Source organism: the organism of the source record quoted next, unplaced genomic scaffold (assembly GCF_019419815.1).
Source record: "Pyrus x bretschneideri cultivar Hongxiangsu unplaced genomic scaffold, Pyrus_bretschneideri_v1 Contig60, whole genome shotgun sequence".
Classification (NCBI taxonomy): domain Eukaryota; kingdom Viridiplantae; phylum Streptophyta; class Magnoliopsida; order Rosales; family Rosaceae; genus Pyrus; species Pyrus x bretschneideri.
In genome coordinates this window covers 2,258,054-2,283,304 of record NW_025999799.1, presented here as the reverse complement: position 1 = coordinate 2,283,304, position 25,251 = coordinate 2,258,054, and positions in this window count along the sequence as shown.

The window sequence follows — 25,251 nt, the reverse complement described above, 5'->3', positions numbered from 1 at the left end:
TGTTAAAATTGTATAGAGGCGAAATGTTCGAATCTTTATTCTTTTGGAAAGAAGAAAGAATCACAAAGTTGTTAAGGTTAATTCACTTAGATGTTAGTGGCACTTGTCCACAACATAATACTACTCATGTTGTATGACATTCACCGAAGATCACTCTCGGTTGGATTATAGTTTATTTTGAATAAACACAAGTCCGAATACTTTGCAAAAGGTTTCAAAGAATTCAAGAAATGTAAGTTGATGAGTAAGACGTCTAAAAGTATTTACCTCCTTGGATTTGATCCAAGGAAAGATAACACTTTAGATGAGTTTCCTTGAAAGATATCAAGGAAAATAGCATCATAAGATAATGAATTTCTCCATTAGGAGAAGAACGAACTTGAATAAAATTTAGTTCGTTGGATGTTATCTATTACCCATATATAGGATATATATACTTCTAAAAACAATATGATTGTCAATTAGAAGATCTTCCAAAATTTTCATAACTCCATAAGATGTAGTTGGAAAGAAAGACAAATCTTAAACATGTTAAGATTTGGGGTTGTGTGCTAATAAGCAATATTTGTTTGATATGATCAACAAAAATAACAACCTAGTTCCTACACCACAAGCTCCAAGGTAGTCGAGAAGGATTTATAAATCGTCTCAGTTGAATGGTTTGAACTTTATGACTATGTCATAGAGTTACACCTCTTAATTCAAAAGAAATAAGAATGAAAATCCTTATGACTACACTGAGTGTATATATATGACATATACTCAAGGAAATGGTAAAGTACCATTTGAATCGAAATAATGAAACCTTAATAGCTAATTGGTAGCTTAAGGTGACTACACTCAAAGAGAATGGTTGACTTTGAAGAAACCATCTTTGACGTAGTCTTGGTTTCAATTAATTCGAAGATTGCTAGCTACAACTAAATGGTGATTTAATGTTTGGACATAATATGGGTTTCCGAAACCATTATTAAGATAGTCTTGATAATATATGTCTAAAACTATAAATCACAAGACAGGTTAGTTGTAGAGATCCATCCATCATGGATCTTAGCAAGCTAGTGGGAGCTATAAGCGTCTTATGAGAAAAGATCAATTGTTTGATTTCTCATAAAGATGTAAATGAATCTTTTGTTTACTAGGTTTACAAAAGATTAGTGGGAGTTAATCGTATTCCTAAATTTAAATATATATATATGATATATTAATTTTTGGAAATGAAAAGAGTACTTCTTCGTTAAAGTTATTCTATAACGATAGAATGTATATGGGAAGATATAGTCTATATAATGGAATGGAAATCTATAATGATATATTTCAAGATATAATTGGATTATATCAATCCCTAAAATAGACAAGAGATGCTAGGAAGTTTCTCATTTGATGATAAACTTCAATTAGAATGACAATTCTAGTGAGACTAGGAAGTTGTTCTTCTCAAAGGGAATGTACCCTTTGACTCCCAAAGAAATAATGCGTAAATAGAATCCTTTATGCATAAGCAGAAAGGTGATTTATGTATTTCATATTGTATGAAAAACATTGATATAAGATGTACCTAGAAAGGTACAAGACAATATCAGTGCAAGCCCAGGATCAGAACCATGGCAACTGTCAAGTGAGTCCTTAAGTATTTGAGAAATACTAAAGGATATATTACTCAATAATTGAGAAAGAATTAGAGTAACGTAATGGAAGCGTAAATGTATTAGATTATGAATCTAATCCATCATTGGATATTTCTTCATTATGAATGAAGAGATAAACAGATATCTCTTTATTATGACTAAAAGGTATTTGGATGGAAACATTAAAGTAATGACTTTAGTGTGTTCCATTATGAATGCAAAATATATTGCCATATAGAAGTTTACAACAATGTTGTTTGGATGGGAAAGTTCATTTATGAACTCTCTATTCGGTTCCAACCAGAAAGTGTATGACACTAATGGGGCGATAGCTCAAGCCAGGGAATCAAGGTTTCATCAAGGTCCGAACTCAAATGAGAGACTGAACCACATGATTGGGAATCATGAATAATGGTGACGTCGTTATTCTCAAGGTTGCTTCTATGGATAACATATAGATATCCATCTTGTTTAGGCCTACTACTCAGCCATTTATGAAATGAATTACAGAAGAGGTATCATCACTGATAACCAAGCTGATTGGCTCTAGTGCAAGTGGGAGATTGTTGGAAATGTGCCCTAAAACCAATCATATGATGATACTTTACGGACATTTCACAAAGTTAAACTAATGTAGTTTAAATGTAAAGGGCAAAGATTATTGTTTGAGCCGTCTCATATAAATGTTATATGCTTAAACGATAAGTCCAAGGAATATGTGATTGGAAGAATGCGATCTAAAGAAGTTAGATTCATGAGACCATTCTTTCGTTGACACATCCTAAACGTTCCCGATCATAGGATTGTCAATTGGGCATTGACAGTCCGTTAAGATCAGTACGTGCTATGTCTTCTCTCAGAGAGAGTGACTAGTCTCGAGTCATTGGTGTGTGTGACATCAAGACAAGTACGTAGGTGCTCAATAGAGAATGAGTTCACTGAACACGATCAACGAAGAGTTCTCATATTCATGTCACATGAGAACTCATGGTTGGGATAATGCAAATTAGTCTTTTGACCTGAGGCATCACAGTTGTCTTGTGGTTAGGTCCTTAATCTTTGATTATGTCAAAGTCACTCCATCAGGAGGGTGTCCACGGCATCGTTGGGGTTAAGCCACTTAGCCATGGAGGCAAGTGAATGCGCAACAAGGGATCTCTAACCTTCAAACTATTTGAGGGAGAATACTCTATGATATGATTAAGAATCTTTGGCCAAAGTATGAATGAGATTTAGGAATGTGTTCCAAATCACATTCAAGGTAATCATATAAGCACAAGACTCACATTGGATAGTAGACATGAATAAACTATCAAACCAAACAATGTGGTCAAGATCTATTTTGACCACATTGTTTGGTTTGATAGTTTATTCATGCCATTCGGTTTGTGCAATGCTCCTGCCACGTTTCAAAGGTGTATGGTTAGCATATTTTCTGATTATGTTGAGAGGATTATTGAGATATTCATGGATGACTTTAGTGTGTTTGGTGATTCCTTTGATAATTGTTTGGCTAATCTCACTTTAATCTTGAACGTTGTGTTGAAACAAACGTTGTGTTAAATTGGGAGAAATGCCACTTTATGGTTAAACAAGGTATTTTTTTGGGTCATATAATCTCTGAAAAAGGAATTGAAGTTGATAAGTCTAAAATAGATCTTGTACGCTACTTACCCTCTCCTACTTCGGTGAGAGAGGTTCGTTCTTTTCTTGGTCATGCAGGATTCTATCGACGATTTATCAAGGACTTTTCCAAGATTGCACAACCCCTATGCCGTCTCCTACAAAAGGAAATATCTTTCGAGTTCAACGAGGCGTGTGAGAAAGCATTCAACCATCTCAAGGACCTCCTCACCACGGCACCAATCATCACTCCACCAGATTGGTCCATTCCCTTTGAATTGATGTGTGATGCATCGGATTATGCCCTTGGAGCTGTTTTGGGCCAAAGGAAAAACAAACAGCCACATGTTATTTATTATGCTTCACGCACCTTAAATGATGCTCAATTGAATTATTCTACAACTGAAAAAAGAACTTTTGGCGGTTGTATTTGCATTAGATAAGTTTAGATCATATCTAATTGGTACTAAAGTAATTGTTTTCACTGACCATGAAGCCTTGAAGTATCTTTTCACCAAAAAGGAGGCCAAACCAAGGCTCATTAGTTGGATGCTCCTACTTCAAGAATTCGACATTGAAATTAGGGACAAGAAGGGATGTGAAAACGTGGTGGCTGACCACCTAAGTTGAATGGTGTGTGAAGAAGAGGCCCTTCCCATTTCAGAAACGTTTCCGGATGAACAACTTCTGTCCGTTGAGGTAAGTACCCCTTGGTATGCCGATTTGGTCAATTTTTTGGTGTCTAAGCAAGTTCCTAACACCTTAAGCAAGGCACAACGTGATAAACTAAAAAAGGATGCACGTTTTTATGTTTGGGACGACCCTTATTTGTGGAAAATCTGCCCGGATCAGATTGTGCGTCGTTGTGTTCATGAATCTGAGTTTAATTCCATTTTGAGTTTTTTCCATATATATGCATGTGGTGGACACTTTGGCACACAACGCACAGCGTTTAAGGTTCTTGAAAGTGGTTTTTATTGGCCTACATTGTTTAGAGATGCTAGGGCTTTTTGCTTAACATGTGATCGTTGTCAAAGGACGGGAAGTTTAGGCCAAAGAGACCAAATGCAAACCCCAATCCTTGTTGTTAAAATCTTTGATGTTTGGGGTATTGATTTTATGGGTCCTTTCCCTATCTCTTTTGGTTTTACTTACATTTTACTTGCGGTTGATTATGTGTCAAAGTGGGTGGAAGCTAAAGCCACCCGAACTAACGATTCTAGAGTTGTTGCAGATTTTGTCAAATCTAACATTTTCTCTAGATTTGGGATGCCTAGAGTGCTCATAAGCGATGGTGGGTCTCATTTTTGCAACCGCACCATTGAGGCGTTGCTCAAGAAGTACAATGTGATGCATAAGGTTTCCACACCTTATCACCCCCAAACCAGTGGCCAAGCCGAAGTTTCAAATCGAGAAATAAAGCAAATCTTGGAAAAGACCGTTGGGCCAAATAGAAAAGATTGGAGCTTGCGTTTGGAGGATGCATTGTGGGCGTATCGAACGGCTTACAAAACGCCCATTGGTATGTCCCCATTTCGACTAGTCTATGGCAAGCCATGCCATCTACCCGTGGAGCTTGAACACAAGGCACATTGGGCGGTCAAGACCTTCAATATGGATGTGGACACAACTGGAAACCATAGGAAGCTACAATTGAACGAGCTTGAAGAGATTAGGCATGAGGCTTATGAGAATGCCCGAATTTACAAAGAGAAGACCAAGGCACTCCATGACAAGATGATTAGAGGAAAAACCTTCTCAATCGAGCAGAAAGTGTTGTTATTTAATTCCCGTCTTCGGTTATTCCCCGGTAAGTTACGTTCTAAGTGGGTTGGTCCATTTGTTATCACTAATGTTTTTGTGCATGGTGCAGTCCAAATACAAAGTTTGAAAACTGGACAAGAATTCAAGGTGAATGGCCATAGGTTGAAACCCTACTATGAGAACTTTGTTGAGCATGTTGTGGAGGAGATCCCATTGCATGCCGTGGGCTCCAATGGGGAATGAGCATACCATCGTCCGGCTGCAAGACGTTAAAGCAAGCGCTTCGTGGGAGGCAACCCATGCAATCACCAAGGAGAGGATGGCATTTACACTCCATAACCAGATTTGCGTCCCTAGCCTCTTCTCTTTGTTATTTACATTCTGCCATGCTTAGTGTGTTTAGTTGCTGTTTGTGTGTTTACTTTTGTTTGGTGTGATTTTAGGCTTGAAACATTGAGGACAATGTTTGATTTAAGTGTGGGGGGGGGGGGGGTAACTAAGTGTTGCTGATGCAAATTCGTGGGATTTTATCACCCATAACTTCCAATGTTGTTCCTTGCTATTTTTAAGTGTTTTAAACTATTTTAGAGTGTTTTAGTGTGTGTTGACTTAAAAATCCGAAAATCCCATAAAAATTTGAAAAATTGTTTTGAAAAACCCAAAAAGAGTTGTTTTTGTGTGTTTGTTTGTGTCGTAGGTTACCTTCCAACACAATGATGAGGATTTGGTTTTTAATTGCATGATGGTTAAAGAAAGTTACAAACATGGATGGACGTTTGATATACTCTTTGGTTTATGCTTGGTTGTAGTTATAGTTTACGAATTCACATGTAATCACAAAGGAAAATTAGTTTTTGTAACATGCTTGAAGGAATGAACTCAAACTAACGCTACATCCCTGTGAGACTTGAGCCTAAACGTTTATTTGGAGAGTAATAATCTGTGCATCATTGTTTTCTAAAGTCGTTGCATGATCTCATTATTCTTTGCTTGGTTACTACTTAGAAGGCGTTTCATTACTTAGTTCCAAATGCTAGAACTCATGCCCATTTCATTCAAAGCATGTTATTGATTTGCATAACACATATTCAAGATGAAGTTGTGTAGTGACCACCATCAAAGCCAAATAGTCGTGTGCCCTTAATTCATTATGTGTTTAAGTTTAACCCCATTGAGCTGTGTTAGCCCATGTTCTTTGTTAACCCATATTATCCTCACCTAGCCTAGATTAGGACCATCCATACCCTTGTTGTTGAAGCATAGTAAGCATGACTAAAAATGAATTCCTTTTGATTAATGTGTTGCAGAAAATAAGTGTGGGGGAAGGATTATTGATGTGAGTTTATGTGCCATAGGCACGGCTAGAAAAAAAAAAGTAGTGAAAAAAAAAAAAAAAAAGTGAAAAAGAGTTGAAAAGAGGTGAAAAGAGTTCCAAAGTATTGTTTGTTGAAGTAAGGGTCCAAAACAATGAATTAGGCCCTAAGAGTTGTTTGAATCTTCCCTGTATGTCTAAAAGTTGATTTCTGCATTCTAAGTGAATTCTAAGTCTTAATTTCATTACTTTGCTTGCTATTGCTTAAAGAACTTTTGTTTATCCCTATCTTTCCTTGTTAGCCAATACCCCAAGCCCCGTTACAACCCTTGACTTCTATCTTGAGTGTTGTGTATTTCAATTTGTGGAGTTTGAATTTGGTATGAGCATATGGTGTCACTGGTTCTCTCATCTAAGTAGTAGCATTCCATTCATGAGATCATATCTAAACATGTTTAATTACTCCAGAAATTGCTTTCTTTGTTATAACATATGTGAGTACTAGTCCTTCATGTTTAGATCAATCTTCTCACATATAACTATTGTAGGGTGTGTAGTCAGAAAATCTGAGTGAAAATTGAGTGCATAACTAGTGAGGAATTGAGGGAATTCTCTAAGGCATGTTACTACATTCAAAATGTTGTTTTAATTGATTAAATGCGAGCTAGTGAATGGTGACTATGATTAAGTATGTGCTCGAGGGGAAGGAAGACTAAAAGCTATGTGAGTAATGATCTTTGACATGTCATGTTTCATTGGAAATCCCTGAGGCAAACGTTGGAAGGTTTAGGTTATGTTTTGTTTGTTTTGTTTCGTCTTGTTTTCTTTAGTTGTTTTGTTTTGCTCGAGGACTAGCAAAAGCTAAGTGTGGGGGAATTTGATAGGAGCATATTTATGCGACTTAATTGGCTTGTTCTCGTGCATTTATGTTGTGTTTCCTTAGTTATTTTAGTGTTTAAAGTCACTTTTGTGTGTTTTCAGATTATAAAGCCAAAGTGTGCAAGAAGATGCAAATTGGAGTCTTTTGGAGCAAAAGAGGAATGAATGAGTTGAAGACTTGAAGAAATATGAATTCCTAGAAGAACAAGGATTCCTACTCCAACAAGGATTCCTACTTGAAGTAGGAAAGTTAAGCCAAGGTTTCCCATTTTGGTAACCTTTCCTAATCTTAAAAGTCCTTATTTTCCAGCCACTTTGAAGGCCTCGTATGCACTTTAGGACACAAAACAAAGGCCCTAGACCCCTTAGGGACCTTTGCCGCACCTTTCCCTTTCTCCCCATCCCTTGCCGTGCAAGGGACCCCTTTTCCCTTCAGTTTTAGGACACTTCACCTTTCCTAAAGCATTAAGCCGCACCTCTTAACCTTTCATTTTCCCTTGCCGTGCAAGGGGGTCCTTATTTCCTATTTTCTGCACTTAAACACATTCCCCTTTCAAATAAAACCCGAGCCGCATATTTTAGCCAATTTCCTTTTAGTTTCTGATTTGATTTCCTAATTCTAGAAGCCTTTGACTTAATTTTAGTTAACCAAAATAAGTTAGGGTTTTAATTTCTGAAAACCCTTTTAATACTTGGACTTAAGCCGCACCCTAGGATCATTCTTTCATCATTCCATACATTGCCGCAGCCACCATCATTCTTCCACCTTCAATCCGCAACCTTCCATCCATTGCAGCCACCATTCTACACCTCTATACACTTACACACCATTGCAGCCACCTTTCACCTCTCTGCCGCAACCCTTTACCATCCCAAATCCCTTCCTAAACCAAAATCATATCCAAAATCACCCTAAGACCCCTGTGCCGCAGCAAGGAGAAGAAGAAAGAGGAGCTTGAACGTGCAGAAATTCAAAGTGGAATCGTTGGGCGTTCTAGGTGTAATCAATCTTTTGTTCTCTATGTTTAATTTCAATTTTGTTTCTCTTTCTGTGAACATGAGAGGCTAAACCCCTAGTTAGCTAGGGGGTGATTCAAAACCATGTATATGCTTGCAATATAAATTGATTACCTTCAGTTGGAATTTCATGAGTTGTGGATTCAATTTGTTTAACTGCTTGATTGATAACTTATTCGTGTATGTTTATTGAGAGTGCACGCTTAGTTTTCATGCATGAATATGATGCTAGAATATAAGGGAGTTTCACCTAATAGTTACAAACTTATATTCACAAGTAGTGGAGGTCGCTTATAAACGATCGCGTTAAATGAATTCTTGGCACTAGTTTCATGCTCATCATAGTAACGAATGCCTCGTCAACACTTATAGTTTTCATGTTGCTTAATGATCTTTGATTGTATCTTTATTGTGCTTTTCACGTAAAGGACTTTTGGAGAATGTTTCAAATTGTTGTATGCGCTTTCCCATCCAATTCATTAACTTAAGGAGAACTTGAAGGTTAATTTAAGCGAACCTAATTAACCCGGGGTGTTGAGTTTCATGATTCATCAAAAGACCAACTGAAAATCATCTTGTATGCAAGTGTGACGTGTGTGGAGAAGAACCTTCTAGCTAGCATTCCATCCATATTTTCATCAAATTCGTTTTTACAATCTGTTTTCATTACAATCTGTTTTCTTTGTTTTAATTTCGTCAAAACTAAATCCCCCTTTACTTTAGTGTTTCAATTTAGTTAGAAAGTGTCTTAGTTTGTGTTTCTAAGTGTTTTGATTCAAGTTATAACCCAAATTCGTCCAAATTAGTGTTAGGTGTTCAAAACTGCCCAGATTGTGTTTTTAAGGCAGTTTTGAGTGTTTTGTTGCTGTTTTGAGTCTTTTGGTTTGTTTTAGTGTTTAGTTTTGCATTCTTTGAGTCTAGTTTAGTGTTTTAACCTTTGTTTTACGTTTTTGAGTCAGTTTTCAAGTGATTTAGCAATCCCTCCTAATCCCCGGTTTAGAACGATCCCTACTTATACATATACTACAATTGTCAAAAGAGGGTTTTAATTTTTGTGCTTATATATTTTGCATCACTCACAAACAAACAAATAACACAACTAACAAACATGACAATAATGGCAAAGTAAAAGCAATAAAGAGTAGGGTTTAGGAACGCAAATCTGGTTGTGGGATGTTGGAGATTCCTAGGTCTTCTTTATTGGAATGCATGGGTTGCCTCCCAAGAAGCGCTTGCTTTAACGTCTTCCAGCTGGACGATACCTCCTTTTATGCTCCCCTAGTGCCCACGGCATGAAGTTGATCTTTGAATGGAAGGTGATACTTGAAATGATCCGGTAATGGTTTAAATTCAGGATTGGGTGCCTGAATCATCAACAACATATTAGTATAAAACAAAATTGAAATTCGAGGAGGTGGCTTACCTGTGTGCTCCGACATGAACTCAAGAATAAACACCCCTTCGTAAGTTGTAGGACTAGAAAATTCAGCTAGATTTGGTGTTTTGACAGTTATGACTTGTCCCGTGTCATAAAATCCAACTTCTTTGGGAATTGTTGTCTCAAGTATATCCTCTTTAATGAATTCTAGACATTCCCCAGCCACTTCTTTCTCTTGAATCATTCTTCTTGTTGTACGAAGTTCTTTGGACAATTCTGGAACTTGATTTCTTTGCACTTTTGGAAAGGCTTCCAAGATGTCTTTTTCACTCTCTTCTTCCTTGGAAATCATGAACCTGCACGGAATAGGGACATTTGGTGGAATGGGATTAGGAAGAATTGAATTTGGGCTTACCTTGGTTGTAGTGGATGGCATAGAGGGCATATGGGGTTGCGGCAAGGATGTTGGAGTTAGGATAGGCTGCGACAAGGGGGGTTCTTCCCTTACTGTGGCCTTGTTATCCTCCTCTTCTTCGAGCAGCAGCTGTTCATCCATATTTTGACTTGGTTTAGACGTCTTGGGTGCATCTCCAACCTTCATGCCACTTTCCAAGGTGATAGATTCAACAATTTCAACAGTTGAGTCTGATAGTTCACTTTGTTCTTGCATTTGCCCCATGAATTGCGCGATCTCTCCTATTTGATTCTTCAATTCGCTCATCACTTGGGCTTGATTTTGTAATTTCTTGGTTTGATTTTGTACTTCCTGTGCCCAAGAAGTTAGTATTGGAAGAATTTTATCATAATCCAATGATGAACCTGAATTTGGTTGGGCATATTGTATATGAGGTTGTGCTGGCTGCATAGGCGTTGAATAGAACTCCTCATATGGCTGCCAATATCCTTTGTGTTCAACTTGTTGAAATTCCCACCACATAGAATTTGAATGATCACTCCAATCTCTTTGTGCATATTGATTTGCTTGATATTCTTGCCTATAAGAAGCACCAAATGTAGGGACACTTTGCATTGTGGACCCTTCGGCATACTGTGATAACTGACACGTAAGATTCGCTATTTGAGCTTGAAGATTAGCAATTGCCATGTCTTGCTTCTCTAGTACCTGAAATCAAAGAAATAAAACTAAATCAAATATCAAAAGAAAAATAAACAAACAAATAGAGGGATTAGCAATTTTACTAATTCCCCGGCAACGACACCAAAATTTGATGTGAAATATTCTAACACTCAAATTAAAACCCTATAATTGTAGTATATGAAAGTAGGGATCGTTTTAGGCCGGGGATTAGAAGGGATGCTAATCAACACAATTAAGACTCAAAAAAACACTAAAATAGACTCTATAGACTCTAAACTAACTTAAAACACTCAAAACAGCAACAAACACTTAAAAAGACTCAATTTTAGACCTAACAAGTGTTTTGGACGAAAATAAATCTTAACTTGACTCAAAAGACTCAAAGAAAACAGATTTTGACTCAAATAACAAGACTAAATGAAATGGGGATTGTTTTTGACGAATTTAAAACTTAAAACAAAAACTTTGTAGAAAATACTTTGGAAAAAGGAATTTAAGTGAAATAAATGGGTGAAAGGCTAGTTAGAGGGTCCTTCTCCACACATGATATATCCATACAAACCAATTTCCAGTTATTATTCCTTTAGACTATGAATGACAACACCCCAAGTTAGTTGCATCGCACAACTAACCATCAAATTTTCCTTATTTCATTGAATTAGATGGAATACGCATCTAAACCAAATTATCTTTCTCAAGTTCCCTATATGAAACGCATGATAAAGATACATATCAAAAGCCATTAAGTTTTGTGAAAATTATAAGCATTGACAAGGCATTCATCACTATGAAACGCATGAGACTCATACCAAGGATTTACTTAACACGATTGTGACTAGTAACCTCCACTACTTGTGAATATAAGTGAATAACTCTTACGTGAAACCCCCTTATACTCTAGCATCAAATTCATGCATGCAAATTAAGTGTCGACCCCCAACCCACATACATAAACAAGTTTTAATAACTTAGATAAGCAAATCACATTCATGCCTTAAGAAACAATAACTGGACGTAATCAATTCATATAAAACATATAATCATGGCTTCGAATTCACCTCTAACTAAAAAGAAGTTAGTTCCACATGTTCGCAAAACAAAGATAATTAAACTTAAACATTAAAAACAAAGATAGAATACACCTAGAAACACTCCAGGTGGCTCCTTCTTCCTTCCTTGCTGCCAACAATGGGGATTTGTGTGAATTTAGGCTCTTGAGGTGTGGTGGATGGTGTGGTGTGAATTTGTGGTAGAGGGTGGTGGTTTTTGAGTGTTGTGGCATCAAGTATTTATAGGGTGAAGAGGATGTTGGAAATGTGCCCTAAAACCAATCATATGATGATACTTTACGGACATTTCAAACTAATGTAGTTTAAATGTAAAGGGCAAAGATTATTGTTTGAGCCGTCTCATATAAATGTTATATGCTTAAACGATAAGTCCAAGGAATATGTGATTGGAAGAATGCGATCTAAAGAAGTTAGATTCATGAGACCATTCTTTCGTTGACACATCCTAAACGTTCCTGATCATAGGATTGTCAATTGGGCATTGACAGTCCGTTAAGATCAGTACGTGCTATGTCTTCTCTCAGGTAGAGTGACTAGTCTCGAGTCATTGGTGTGTGTGACATCAAGACAAGTACGTAGGTGCTCAATAGAGAATGAGTTCACTGAACACGATCAACGAAGAGTTCTCATATTCATGTCACATGAGAACTCATGGTTGGGATAATGCAAATTAGTCTTTTGACCTGAGGCATCACAGTTGTCTTGTGGTTAGGTCCTTAATCTTTGATTATGTCAAAGTCACTCCATCAGGAGGGTGTCCACGGCATCGTTGGGGTTAAGCCACTTAGCCATGGAGGCAAGTGAATGCGCAACAAGGGATCTCTAACCTTCAAACTGTTTGAGGGAGAATACTCTATGATATGATTAAGAATCTTTGGCCAAAGTATGAATGAGATTTAGGAATGTGTTCCAAATCACATTCAAGGTAATCATATAAGCACAAGACTCACATTGGATAGTAGACATGAATAAACTATCAAACCAAACAATGTGGTCAAGAGTATTGTATTAGAGAAAGACCGTATTGCATTTGTAATCCTAAAACTGAATAGGTTCTCCACCTTTTCTGATTAGCTTGGGTAACCATGACATGCTGCTAGGCGTCAACCATGGTTTGTGGAAGCCCTAAAAGTGTATTATCACTAACGGGAGAATTGAAAGTAAGTTTCAATTCACAATCGATTAGAAAGAGTTTTAATCACCCACTGCCTCGCTAAAAGGAACCTAATGGATCGTTCACCGAGTAAGGTAGAGTTTGAAGAAACAACGGAGATGAGTAAGAATAATTAAATGGTTTAATTATTTATCTAAGGCTAGGATTAATTAATATGTTAATTAATCAAACGAATAAGTTCGTTAAAGACCTCGGGTTAGTTTTGGGCCGCAAGGCCCAATGGGATTTGAATGTCAAGCCCATTAACTCAAGTTGTATGACAACTTGAATAAACAAAGGGCTTGAAAGCCCAATAAACCTATAGGCCGGCCATGTTAGAAGAATAGGGCTTTTGGTCCATTAGGTCACTTATTTGAAGGGACTATATAAAGGACTTTATAGCCTAAAATTTACTAAGGGTTATTTTTGGGGAAAGGATGAGAACACAAGCTCTCCTTTCTCTCTAAAATTTCGGCCACCTTGGAGGGATCATCTAGCAATCAAACTCCTCCAAGGTCACTCATTTCTTCTTCATTATGCCTTGGTGATGAATCATTAGAGGTTCTCAATTTTGGGAACTTTGGAGAAACCTTTTCATCCATCCAAATCCATGGATCTAAGATGCAAGGAATGAAGGCCCTCTCTTTGGGTGATTAGCCTTTGCTTATGCAAAGAGGAATCTACAAAGGTATTGATTTCTCAACTCACTTTGTTTTGAGTTGAGTCTTGGTTCACCTATCTACTAGGCTTTGAAGTTCATGGGTTAAGTTTTGTTTTTGAGTGCATATAAACATGATTCCGCCTTTTAATTGTTAATTGCATGTTGTTGATGTTGCTCAAATGAACTTGTTTTTCACAAATCTACCTTCAGAGGAGGCACGAATTTGGGCTGAAAAGGAGAGGCATTAGGACTCCAAATCACCAAAGAACTAGGATACTTTCAATCAGATTCCAAGGAGGACAAGGAATGGTCCTTGTGGCAGATTCTAGAACTTCTAGAAGGGTTACATGTGGCATAAACTTAATGCACGAAAATAGGGCTTCTAGAACTTGATATTTAGGTGATTTAATGTGAAAAGGAGTCCTCTTTGAAGTTGGAATTAAGGTAGGAAAAGATTAGGATAGGATAAGATAAGATAAGGTTGGATAAGGTTTGGATAAGACAAGGAAATTTGGATAAGGTTCCTTATTTCTTGCTCTTTCCTTATCTTCTTTGCATTTGGACTTCTTTCTCCAGATTTTTAGCCTTTCCTAGCATCTCTTGATTTCAATTTCGTCCATCCACATTGCTCCATAGTTAAGCTATCCAATCCATGCCCAAAACTGCTCCAAATAGCCTCAAAATGCACTAAAATAGCTTAAAAGACTAAAATAGATAGTAATTAAGTAACTAAATGCAAGGAAACAACATAACTAAGTAGCATAAAAATGCTCCTATCAAGGATTTAGACCCCAAATCCATCAGGAAAAGGAGTCATAAAGTCAGAAATTAAAAGGGAAAAGGAAAGAACTTGCGGCAAAGGATAGGAAAAAGGGAATGTGATTTAATTATGAAATTAGGCAAGGATTTTAGGATAGAAAAGGTATGTGAGGTGTGGCTGATATTGAGGTGAAAAGGGAATGTGTTTTAATGACTTAGAATAGGAAACAAGGACCTCCCTTGCACGGCAAGGAAGGGAAAGACAATGGGTTGCACGGCAAGGACACTTAAGATGCAAGGAAGGCTTGATTTATGTCCTAAATTGCATAGGAGTCTTCAATGTTGCTGAAACATAAGGTCTTTTAGTATTAGGAAAGGTTAAACCAAAATAGGAAACCTTGGCTTAACTTTCCTACTTCAAGTAGGAAACCTTCCTTGACTAGAAATCCTCTTGTGATTAGGAATCCTAACATCTTTAGGTCTTCAAATTCGTCCATTCCTTTTGCTCCAAGCATAAGCTATCCATTCCAAGTCCAATTTTGCTCCAAAATACTCCAAAATGCACCTTTTTGCTTCCTTAGCCATATGAACCTATAAACACACGAAAATAGCTTAAACTACTAAAATAACTATGAACTAACAACATAAATGCACAAAAACAAGCTAACTAATTCGCCTAAATATGCTCCTATCAAATTCCCCCACACTTAGCTTTTGCTAGTCCTTGAGCAAAACAAAACAAAACAAACAAAACAAAACAAACAAAACAAACTCTAGACCTTCCAACATGTACCTCAGGGATTTCCAACGAACATGACACATTAATGAACATCATTCCCACGGTTTTTGGCTTTCTTTACACTTTAGCAAACACTTAACCATAGTTACCACTGACTAGTTCACATTTAATCAATTAAAACAATGTTTTGAATGTAGTAACATGCCTTAGAGAATTCCCTCAATTCCTCACTAGAATGCACTCTATTTTCACACACATTTTCTAACTTCACACCCTACACTAGGTATATGTGAGAAGATTGATTTAAACATGAAGACTAACACTCATATTATAACAAAGAAAGTATGTTCTGGATTTACGACAATGACATGTATATGATCTCATGAATGGAATGCTACAACTTAGAACGAGAACCAGTGATTCCATATGCTCATACCAATTTCAAACAACACATATTGAACACATAACATCAAGATAGAAGTTGAGGGTTGTAATGGGGCTAAGGGTATTGGCTAAGAAAGAAGGGTAAAGGATAAACAAAGGTTCTTAAAGCAATAGGAAGCAAAGTAATGAAATTGATTCTTAGAATTCACTTTTGAATGCAAAATCAACTTTTAAACACAAGGGAAGATTCATGCAACATTTAGGGTCAAATTCAAACTTTTGGACCCTTTCTTCAACAACCAACACTTGTGAGATCATTCTCACTTATTTTTCAACTCTTTTTCTTTCTTTTCACCACTTTTCTATTTTCGTTCTTTGCCGTGCCCTATTACCTTCCCCCACACTTGCTTTCTGCAATGTGTTGATCAAAAGGAATTCATTCTAAGTCATGCTTCACTATCCTTTAAGAACAAGGGTATGGAAAGTCCTAATCTAGGCTAGGTGAGGATAATGTGGTTAACAAAGAAAATAGGCTTGAAAAGGCTCAAAAGGGTTAATCCTACAATACATATGCAAAAGGGTTAGGCTTTTTGGCTTTGGCTTAACTAAACAACTTCATCTTATTGTATGTTATGCAATCAATATCATGCTTTGAATGTGCATGAGTTCTAGCATTTGGAACTATAATGATGAAATGCATTCTAAGTAGCAACCAAGCAAAGAACGATGAGATCATGCAACAACTTTAGAAAACAAGAAATCACAGATTTATACTCTCCAAAGAACATTTTAGGCTCAAGTCCCTCAGGGATGTAGTGTTAGTTTGAGTTCTTTCCTTCAAGCATGTTACAAAAACTGATTTTCTCTTTGTGATTACATGCAAATTCATAAGCTATAGTTATAACCATAACCAAGCATAAACCAAAGCATAAATCAACTTCCATCCATGTTTACAACATTCTTCAATAGTCATGCAATTAAAAACCAAATCCTCATCATTGTGTTGGAAGGTACCCTAAGACACAAACAAACACACAAAAACAACTTTAAAACACATCTGTTTGGGTTTTTCAAAACTGTTTTGCAATTTTTTTTTTGTAAATTTTCGGATTTTCTGATCAAAAGACATGAAAACACTTCAAAACACTCTAAAAACACTTCAAAACAGTGAGAAACAACATTATAAGTGATAGGTGATAAAAACCCACGAAAATCATGTAAAATCATGCAAAAGTAACTTGTTTACCCCCCCCCCCCCCGCACACTTAAATCAAACATTGTCCTCAATGTTTCAGACAAAGACTCACATTCAAACAAACAACAAAAACTAAGGAATTTGACAAAATAAAAACAACAAAGAGAGAGAGAGTTAGGAACGCAAATCTGATTTTGTGGAATGAATTGTTGTTGACTTGACCAAATCCTCCCTAGTTGAATGCATGGGTTGCCTCCCAAGAAGCGCTTGCTTTAACGTCTTGCAGCCGGACGAACATTCATTTTAGCCTCAATTGGACCCCACGGCATGGAGAGTGATGTCCTCCACAACCTGCCCTTCAACATTGGCATAATAGGGCTTCAAACGATGCCTATTCACCTTGAATTCTTGGCCATTCCTCAAGCTTTGGATTTGAACTGCGCCATATGGAAAAACATTAGTAATAACAAAGGGCCCAATTGATAGGAGCATATTTAGGCCACTTAGCTAGCTTGTTCTTGTGCATTTGTGCTATTATATCTTAGTTAATGTCGTATTACAACTCAATTTCGTGTGTTTGTAAGTCCTATGGGTTAAAGTATCAAGAAAGTGCATTTTGGAGCAATTTTGGACACTATGTGGATAGCTTGCATATGGGTCAACATGGATGGACGAATTTGGACTTCAAGAGGCTAGAAATGTGATAAGAAGAGGAAGGAACTAAGCTAAGGATAATGTGGATAAGGAAGTAGCTCAAAGAGGAAACCCTATCCAAAACCTTATCTTAAACCTTATCCAACATTATCCAAAACATTATCCAAACCTTATCTCATCTTATCTTATCCAAACCTTATCATGTCCTAAACCTAATTGCAAGGGGACCTAAATAGATAATTCTAGAACCTATTTCTAGAAGCATACCCTTCTAGAAGGCCCAAATCAGCCACAAAACCCATTCTTTCTAGAAATCCTACAAAAGTGGCGCATCAAACCCTTCTAGAAGGCCTTGCCTTGCCTTGCAAGCCAATCCACCCTTTCCCTCACTTGTGCCGCACCTTCCTAGGCCTAATTCCCTTTTGGATTTTGATTTCTAGGGCCTAATCCCTTTTGGATTGGGTTACACAAGCCTATTATGAAACTAAGTGGGCCAAACCCCCTCCTAGGTGGATTTGATCACTTATAGCCGAATTCTAGGGCCCTAATCCATAAAATCTGTTAAGTCAAACCCTAATCTACTTAACCCTAGGACTATATAAACATAAATTCAGCCAAAAATTCATAGACCCCTTTATGCTATTCAGAACCCTTGTGCCACAGCTTCCATTCTCCATTCTTCAACCTCCATACACCTCCCTACACATCCATACACATCTGCCGCACCCCTACCACCATAATCAGCCATCCTCCATCCCTCTAAACAAGAGCACACCATCCAAAACCCCCAAATCCACCACACACACCTTGTGCCGCAGCAAGGAGGAGGAAGAGAAGCCCAAGCCGTGCATCAAATCCATCTTGGAATTGCTGAAACGTTTAGGTGTAATCTTTCTTATGATTTCAATGTTGAAAGTCAATAATCTTTGTTGTGCAAGCATGAAGAACTAATCCCCTTTTGGCTAGGGGGAATTTCGAAACCATGGTTATATTTGCATGATGATTTGATTACTTTCAGTTGTGATTTCATGAATGATGAATTCAATTTACTTATCTGTTTTAATTAAAACTTGTTTATGTATATGAATTGAGAGTGCACACTTGATTTGCATGCATAAATATGATGCTAGGGTATAAGGAAACTTCACCTAATCGTTGGGAACTTATATTCATGAATAGTTAAGATTGTTGGTCATAATTATGATAAGTAAATTCTTGGCATAAGTATCATGCGCTTTCATAGTTACGAATGCCTCGTCAACACCTATGATCTCCATAGAACCTAATGATCTTTGATTGTCTTTCTATTATGTGCTTTCATATAGAAAACTTTTAAGGAATAATTTGATTGCAATGCGCTAATTCCATTCAATTCAATGACCTAAGGGAAATCAAAGAGTTAATTTAAGCGTACCTAATTAACTTGGGGTGTTGAGGTTCATAATTCATTGAATAAGCAACTGAAGATTGTGTTGTATGCAAGTATGCCATGTGTGGAGAAAAACCTCCTAGCCATCTCACCATCCACTTAATTCTATCAATTTCGCCCAAATCTGCCTAGTTTACATTATTGTTTTGTTTGTTTGATTTTCGTCCAAAACCAAATCCCCAATTGTCTTAGAGTGTCTAATTGGTTCAAATATGTTTTAGATTGTGTTTTTAAGAGTTTTGAGTCAAGTTAGAACCAATTTTTGTCCAAGTTTGTGTTTAGGCTTAAAACTGCCCAGTTTGTGTTTTTAGGCAGTTTTGAGTGTTTTTAGCTTGTTTTGAGTCTTGTGAATGATGTGAAAATTAACTTAACACACAAATTAACCCTCTTTTGACAATTGTAGCATATAAATAAGTAGGGATCGTTCTTACACCGGGGATTAGGAGGGATTGCTAAACACTCTTTACTGACTCAAATAATTAAAACTAACCTTTAAAACACTTCACTCACTTAAAAAGACTCAAAACAAGTTCACAAGACTCAAAATAGACTAAAAGCACTCAAAACTGCCTACAAACACAAACTCGGCAGTTTTGAGCCTAAACACAAACTTGGACGAAAATTGGTTCTAACTTGACTCAAAACTCTTAAAAACACACTCTAAAACATATTTGAACCAATTAGACACTCTAAGACAATTGGGGATTTGGTTTTGGACGAAAATCAAACAAACAAAACAATAATGTAAAATAGGCAGATTTGGGCGAAATTGATAGAATTAAGTGGATGGTGAGATGGCTAGGAGGTTTTTCTCCACACATGGCATACTTGCATACAACACAATCTTCAGTTGCTTATTCAATGAATTCTGAACCACAACACCCCAAGTTAATTAGGTACGCTTAAATTAACTCTCAGATTTCCCTTAGGTCATTGAATTGAATGGAATTAGCGCATTGCAATCAAATTATTCCTTAAAAGTTTTCTATATGAAAGCGCATAAAAGAAAGACAATCAAAGATCATTAGGTTCTATGGACATCATAGGTGTTGACGAGGCATTCGTAACTATGAAAGCGCATGATACTTATGCCAAGAATTTACTTATCATAATTATGACCAACAATCTTAACTACTCATGAATATAAGTTCCCAACGATTAGGTGAAGTTCCCTTATACCCTAGCATCATATTTATGCATGCAAATTAAGTGTGCACTCTCAATTCATATACATAAACAAGTTTTAATTAAAACAGATAAGTAAATTGAATTCATGATTCATGAAATCACAACTGAAAGTAATCAAATCATCATGCAAATATAACCATGGTTTCGAAATTCCCCCCCAGCCACAGGGGGATTAGTTCCTCATGCTTGCACAACAAAAATTATTGAATTTAAACATTGAAATCATAAGAAAGATTACACCTAAACGTTTCAGCAATTCCAAGATGGATTTGATGCACGGCTTGGCTCCTTTTCCTCCTCCTTGCTGCGGCACAAGGTGTGTGTGGTGGAATTGGGGGTTTTGGATGGTGTTTTCTTGATAGAGGGATGGAGGGTGGTTGATTATGGTGGTAAGGGTGCGGCAAATGTGTATGGAGATGTATGGAGGTTGAGAATGGAGGCTAGGGTGTTGCGGCAATAGGTTTCTGAATAGCATAAGGGGGTGTACGAAATTTTGGCTGATTTTATGTTTATATAGTCCTAGGGTTAAGTAGATTAGGGTTAGACTTAACAGATTTTATGGACTAGGGCCCTAGAATTCGGCCATAGGTGATCAAATCCACCTAGGAGGGGGTTTGGCCCACTTAGTTTCATAATAGGCTTGTGTAACCCAAATCCAAAAGGGATTAGGCCCTAGAAATCAGAATCCAAAGGGATTTAGGCCTAGGAAGGTGCGGCACAAGTGAGGAAAAGAGTGGCTTGGCTTGCAAGGCAAGGCAAGGCCTTCTAGAAAGGTTTGGTGCGCCACTTTTGTAAGGTTTCTAGAAAGAATGGGTTTTGTGGCTGATTTGGGCCTTCTAGAATAGGATGCTTCTAGAAATAGGTTCTAGAGTTATCTATTTAGGTCCCCTTGCAATTAGGATTAAGACATGATAAGGTTTGGATAGGATAAGATGAGATAAGGTTTAGATAATGTTTTGGATAATGTTGGATAAGGTTTTAGATAAGGTTTTGGATAGGGTTTCCTCTTTGAGCTACTTCCTTATCCACTTTGTCCTTAGCTTAGTTCCTTCCTCTTCTTATCACATTTCTAGCCTCTTGAAGTCCAAATTCGTCCATCCATGTTGGCCCATATGCAAGCTATCCACATAGTGTCCAAAATTGCTCCAAATTGCCCCAAAATGCACTTTCTTGATACTTTAACCCATAGGACCTACAAACACACGAAATTGAGTTGTAATACGACATTAACTAAGAAATAATAGCACAAATGCACAAGAATAAGCTAGTTAAGTCGCCTAAATATGCTCCTATCAAATTCCCCCACACTTATCTTTTGCTAGTCCTCGAGGAAAATAAACAACAAAAAGTAACAAAACAATCAATCTTAACCTTCCAACGTTTGCCTCAGGGATTTCCAATGAAACATAACATGTCAAAGATCACTACTCACATAGATTTAAGCAATCCTTACCCTCGAGCATACTTAATCATAGTCACCATTCACAAGCTCGCATTTAATCAATTAAAACAACATTTTGAATGTAGTAACATGCCTTAGAGAATTCTCTCAATTCCTTACTAGATGTTCTCTCAATTTTCACACAGATTTTCTAACTACACTCCCTACACTAGGTATATGTGAGAAGATTGATGTAAACATGTAGACGAACACTCACATATGTTATAACAAGGAAAGCATTTTCTGGAATTATTAACATGTATATATATGATCTCATGAATAGAATGCCACTACTTAGACGCGAGAACCAGGGACACCATATGCTCAAACCCATTTTAAACTCAACATATTGAAACACATAACAATAAAGATAGAAGTCAAAGGGTTGTAACGAGGATAGGGTATTGGCTAACAACGAAAGGTGAAGGATAAGCAAACATTCTTAAGGCAATAGTGAGCAAAGTATTGAATTAGGCACTTAGAATTCCCTTTAGAACGCAGAAGTCAACTTTGAACACCCAAGGGGGAATCACACAAAACTTAGGGCCATATTCAAACTTTTTGGAGCCTTTCTTCAACAATCAACAATTGTGAGTTCATTCTCACTTATTTTCACTCCTTTTCTTTCTTTTCTTCTTCTTTTTCTTCTTTTTCACAAATTTTTTTTTCTTTCTTTTTCCTGTGCCTCTTTTAAGACTTTGGCACACACACTCACAAAATCCCTTCCCCCACACTTGTTTTCTGCACAAATGTCACTCAAAAGGAATTCCTTCTAAGTTATGCTCCACTATACTTCAAGAACAAGGGTATGGAAAGTCCTATTCTAGGCTAGGTAAGGATGATGTGGTTAACAAAGAAAATCGGCTAAATAAGGCTCAAAGGGCTAATCCTACAATACAAATGACAAGGGTGGATTCGGCTATTTGGCTATGGTGGTGACTACTACACAACTTCATCTTGTTATTTGTTATGCTAATCAATTTCATGCTTTGAATGAAACGGGTATGAGTTCTAGTATTTGGAACTATAGTGATGAAACGCATTCTAAGTAGCAACCAAGCAAAGAATAAAGAGATCATGCAACGACTTTAGAAAACAAGAATGCATAGATTAATAACTCTCCAAATAAACGTTTAGGCTCAAGTCTCTCAGGGATGTAGCGTTTGTTTGAGTTCTTTCCTTCAAGCATGTTACAAAAACTGATTTTATCCTTTATGATTACATGTGAATTCGTAAACTATAAATACAACCAAGCATAAACCAAAGAGCAAATCAAACTTCCATCATTGTTTGTAACTCTCTTTAACAGTCATGCATTAAAAACCAAGTCCTCATCATTGTGTTGGAAGGTACCCTAAGACACAAACTAACACAAAAACAAAAACGACTCTAAAAAACAACTCTTTTTGGGTTTTTCAAACACTTTTTTCGATTTTTTTTTCAAATTTTCGGATTTTTACTTCAAACACACCAAAACAGCTCAAAATGCACTAAAAACACTTAAAAACAGTGAGAAACAACATTAGAAGTGATAGGCGATAGAATCCCACGAATTTTGCATAAAAACACTTGTTTACCCCCCCACACTTAAATCAAACATTGTCCTCAATGTTTCACACAAGGACTCACACAAAAGCAAACAAATAACAAACAACTAAGCATGATAAAATAAAACAGCAAGGAGAAGGGTTTAGAAACGCAAATCTGGGTTTGGAGTGGAAGTTCCATCTTCTCCTTGTCGAATGCATGGGTTGCCTCCCACGAAGCGCTTGCTTTAACGTCTTCCAGCCAGACGAATACGCCATGCTAAGCTTCATTAGTAGTACCCACGGCATGGAGGGGTACATCATCCACAACATGCTCCTCGAAATTCTCATAGTAGGGCTTTAATCGATGGCCATTCACCTTGAACTCTTGTCCTTTTTTCAAGCTTTGGACTTGGACTGCACCATAAGGAAAGACATTAGTAATAACAAACGGCCCAACCCACTTAGAACGCAACTTACCAGGAAACAAGCGAAGGCGGGAATTAAAGAGTAGCACTTTCTGCCCAATGGAGAATGATTTGCCTCGAATCATCTTATCATGGAAAGCCTTTGTCTTCTCCTTGTAAATTCGAGCGTTTTCATACACCTCGTTCCTAATCTCTTCTAATTCATTCAATTGGAGCTTCTTGTGAATTCCAGCAGCATCAGTGTCCATGTTGAATGTCTTGATGGCCCAATGCGCCTTGTGCTCCAATTCCACGGGAAGATGGCATGGTTTGCCATAGATGAGCCGAAATGGGGACATGCCGAGGGGGGTCTTATATGCCGTGCGATATGCCCACAACGCATCCTCCAACCGTACACTCCAATCCTTCTTTGTAGGGCCCATGGTTTTTTCTAGAATTTGCTTAATCTCCCTATTTGAAACCTCGGCTTGCCTAATGGTCTGAGGATGATAAGGTGATGAAACCTTATGCGTGACGTTGTACTTCTTGAGCAAAGCCTCAATGGTTCGATTGCAAAAGTGAGACCCTCCATCACTTATGATCACACGTGGCATTCCAAACCTTGCAAATAGGTTAGTTATAATGAAATCTGCAATCACTCGAGAATCATTAGTTCGGGTGGCTTTTGCTTCCACCCATTTCGACACATAATCCACAACAAGTAAGATATAAAGGAAACCATGTGAGGAAGGAAAAGGACCCATAAAATCAATGCCCCAAACATCAAAAATTTCAACAGGAAGTATGACATTTTGCGGCATTTGATCCTTTGCACTAATGTTACCCATTCTTTGGCAACGATCACATGACATACAAAAATTTCTAGCATCCTTAAATAAAGTTGGCCAATAGAATCCACATTCTAAAACCTTAAGGGTTGTGCGTTGTGTCCCAAAGTGTCCCCCACATGCATAAGTGTGACAGAATGTTAAAATAGAATTGAATTCCATGTCATGCACACACTTACGTATAATCTGATCCGAGCAATATTTCCACAAGTATGGATCATCCCAAACATAAAACCTAGCATCTTTTTTCAATTTATCACGTTGGTTTCTATTTAAAGTGTTTGGAACTTGTTTAGTCACCAAATAATTCACCAAATCCGCATACCAAGGCTCACTTACCTTAATGGATAGCAATTGCTCGTCGGGGAAGGTTTCTGCAATAGGGTACGGTTCCTCCTCATGTATCATACGGCTTAGGTGGTCAGCCACCACATTTTCACTTCCCTTTTTGTCCTTGATTTCGATGTCAAACTCTTGAAGAAGTAGCATCCATCGAATTAGTCGTGGTTTGGCTTCCTTCTTGGTGAACAAGTACTTTAAAGCTGCATGATCAGTGAAAATAATAACCTTAGTACCAAGCAAATATGATCAAAATTTATCTAAAGCAAAGACAATGGCAAGAAGTTCTTTTTCAGTGGTCGAATAGTTTAATTGAGCGTCATTCAACGTCTGGGATGCGTAGTAGATAACATGCGGCTTCTTGTCCTTCCTTTGGCCCAAAACAGCTCCTAACGCATAGTCGGATGCATCACACATTAGCTCGAATGGAAGGCTCCAATTCGGTGGCACAATGATGGGTGTCGTGGTTAGCATGTCCTTGAGGAGTTGGAAAGCTGTCGTGCACTCCTTGGTGAAGTCGAAAGGTGCATCTTTTTGTAGGAGGCGGCATAGAGGTTGGGAGACCTTCGAGAAATCCTTGATGAACCTTTTATAAAAACCTGCATGTCCAAGGAACGAACGAACCTCTCTAACGAAGTAGGAGAGGGTAAGTGACGCACAAGATCTATCTTTGACTTATCTACCTCAATACCTTTTTCAGAAATAATATGACCTAAAACTATGCCTTGTTTAACCATGAAGTGACATTTTTCCCAATT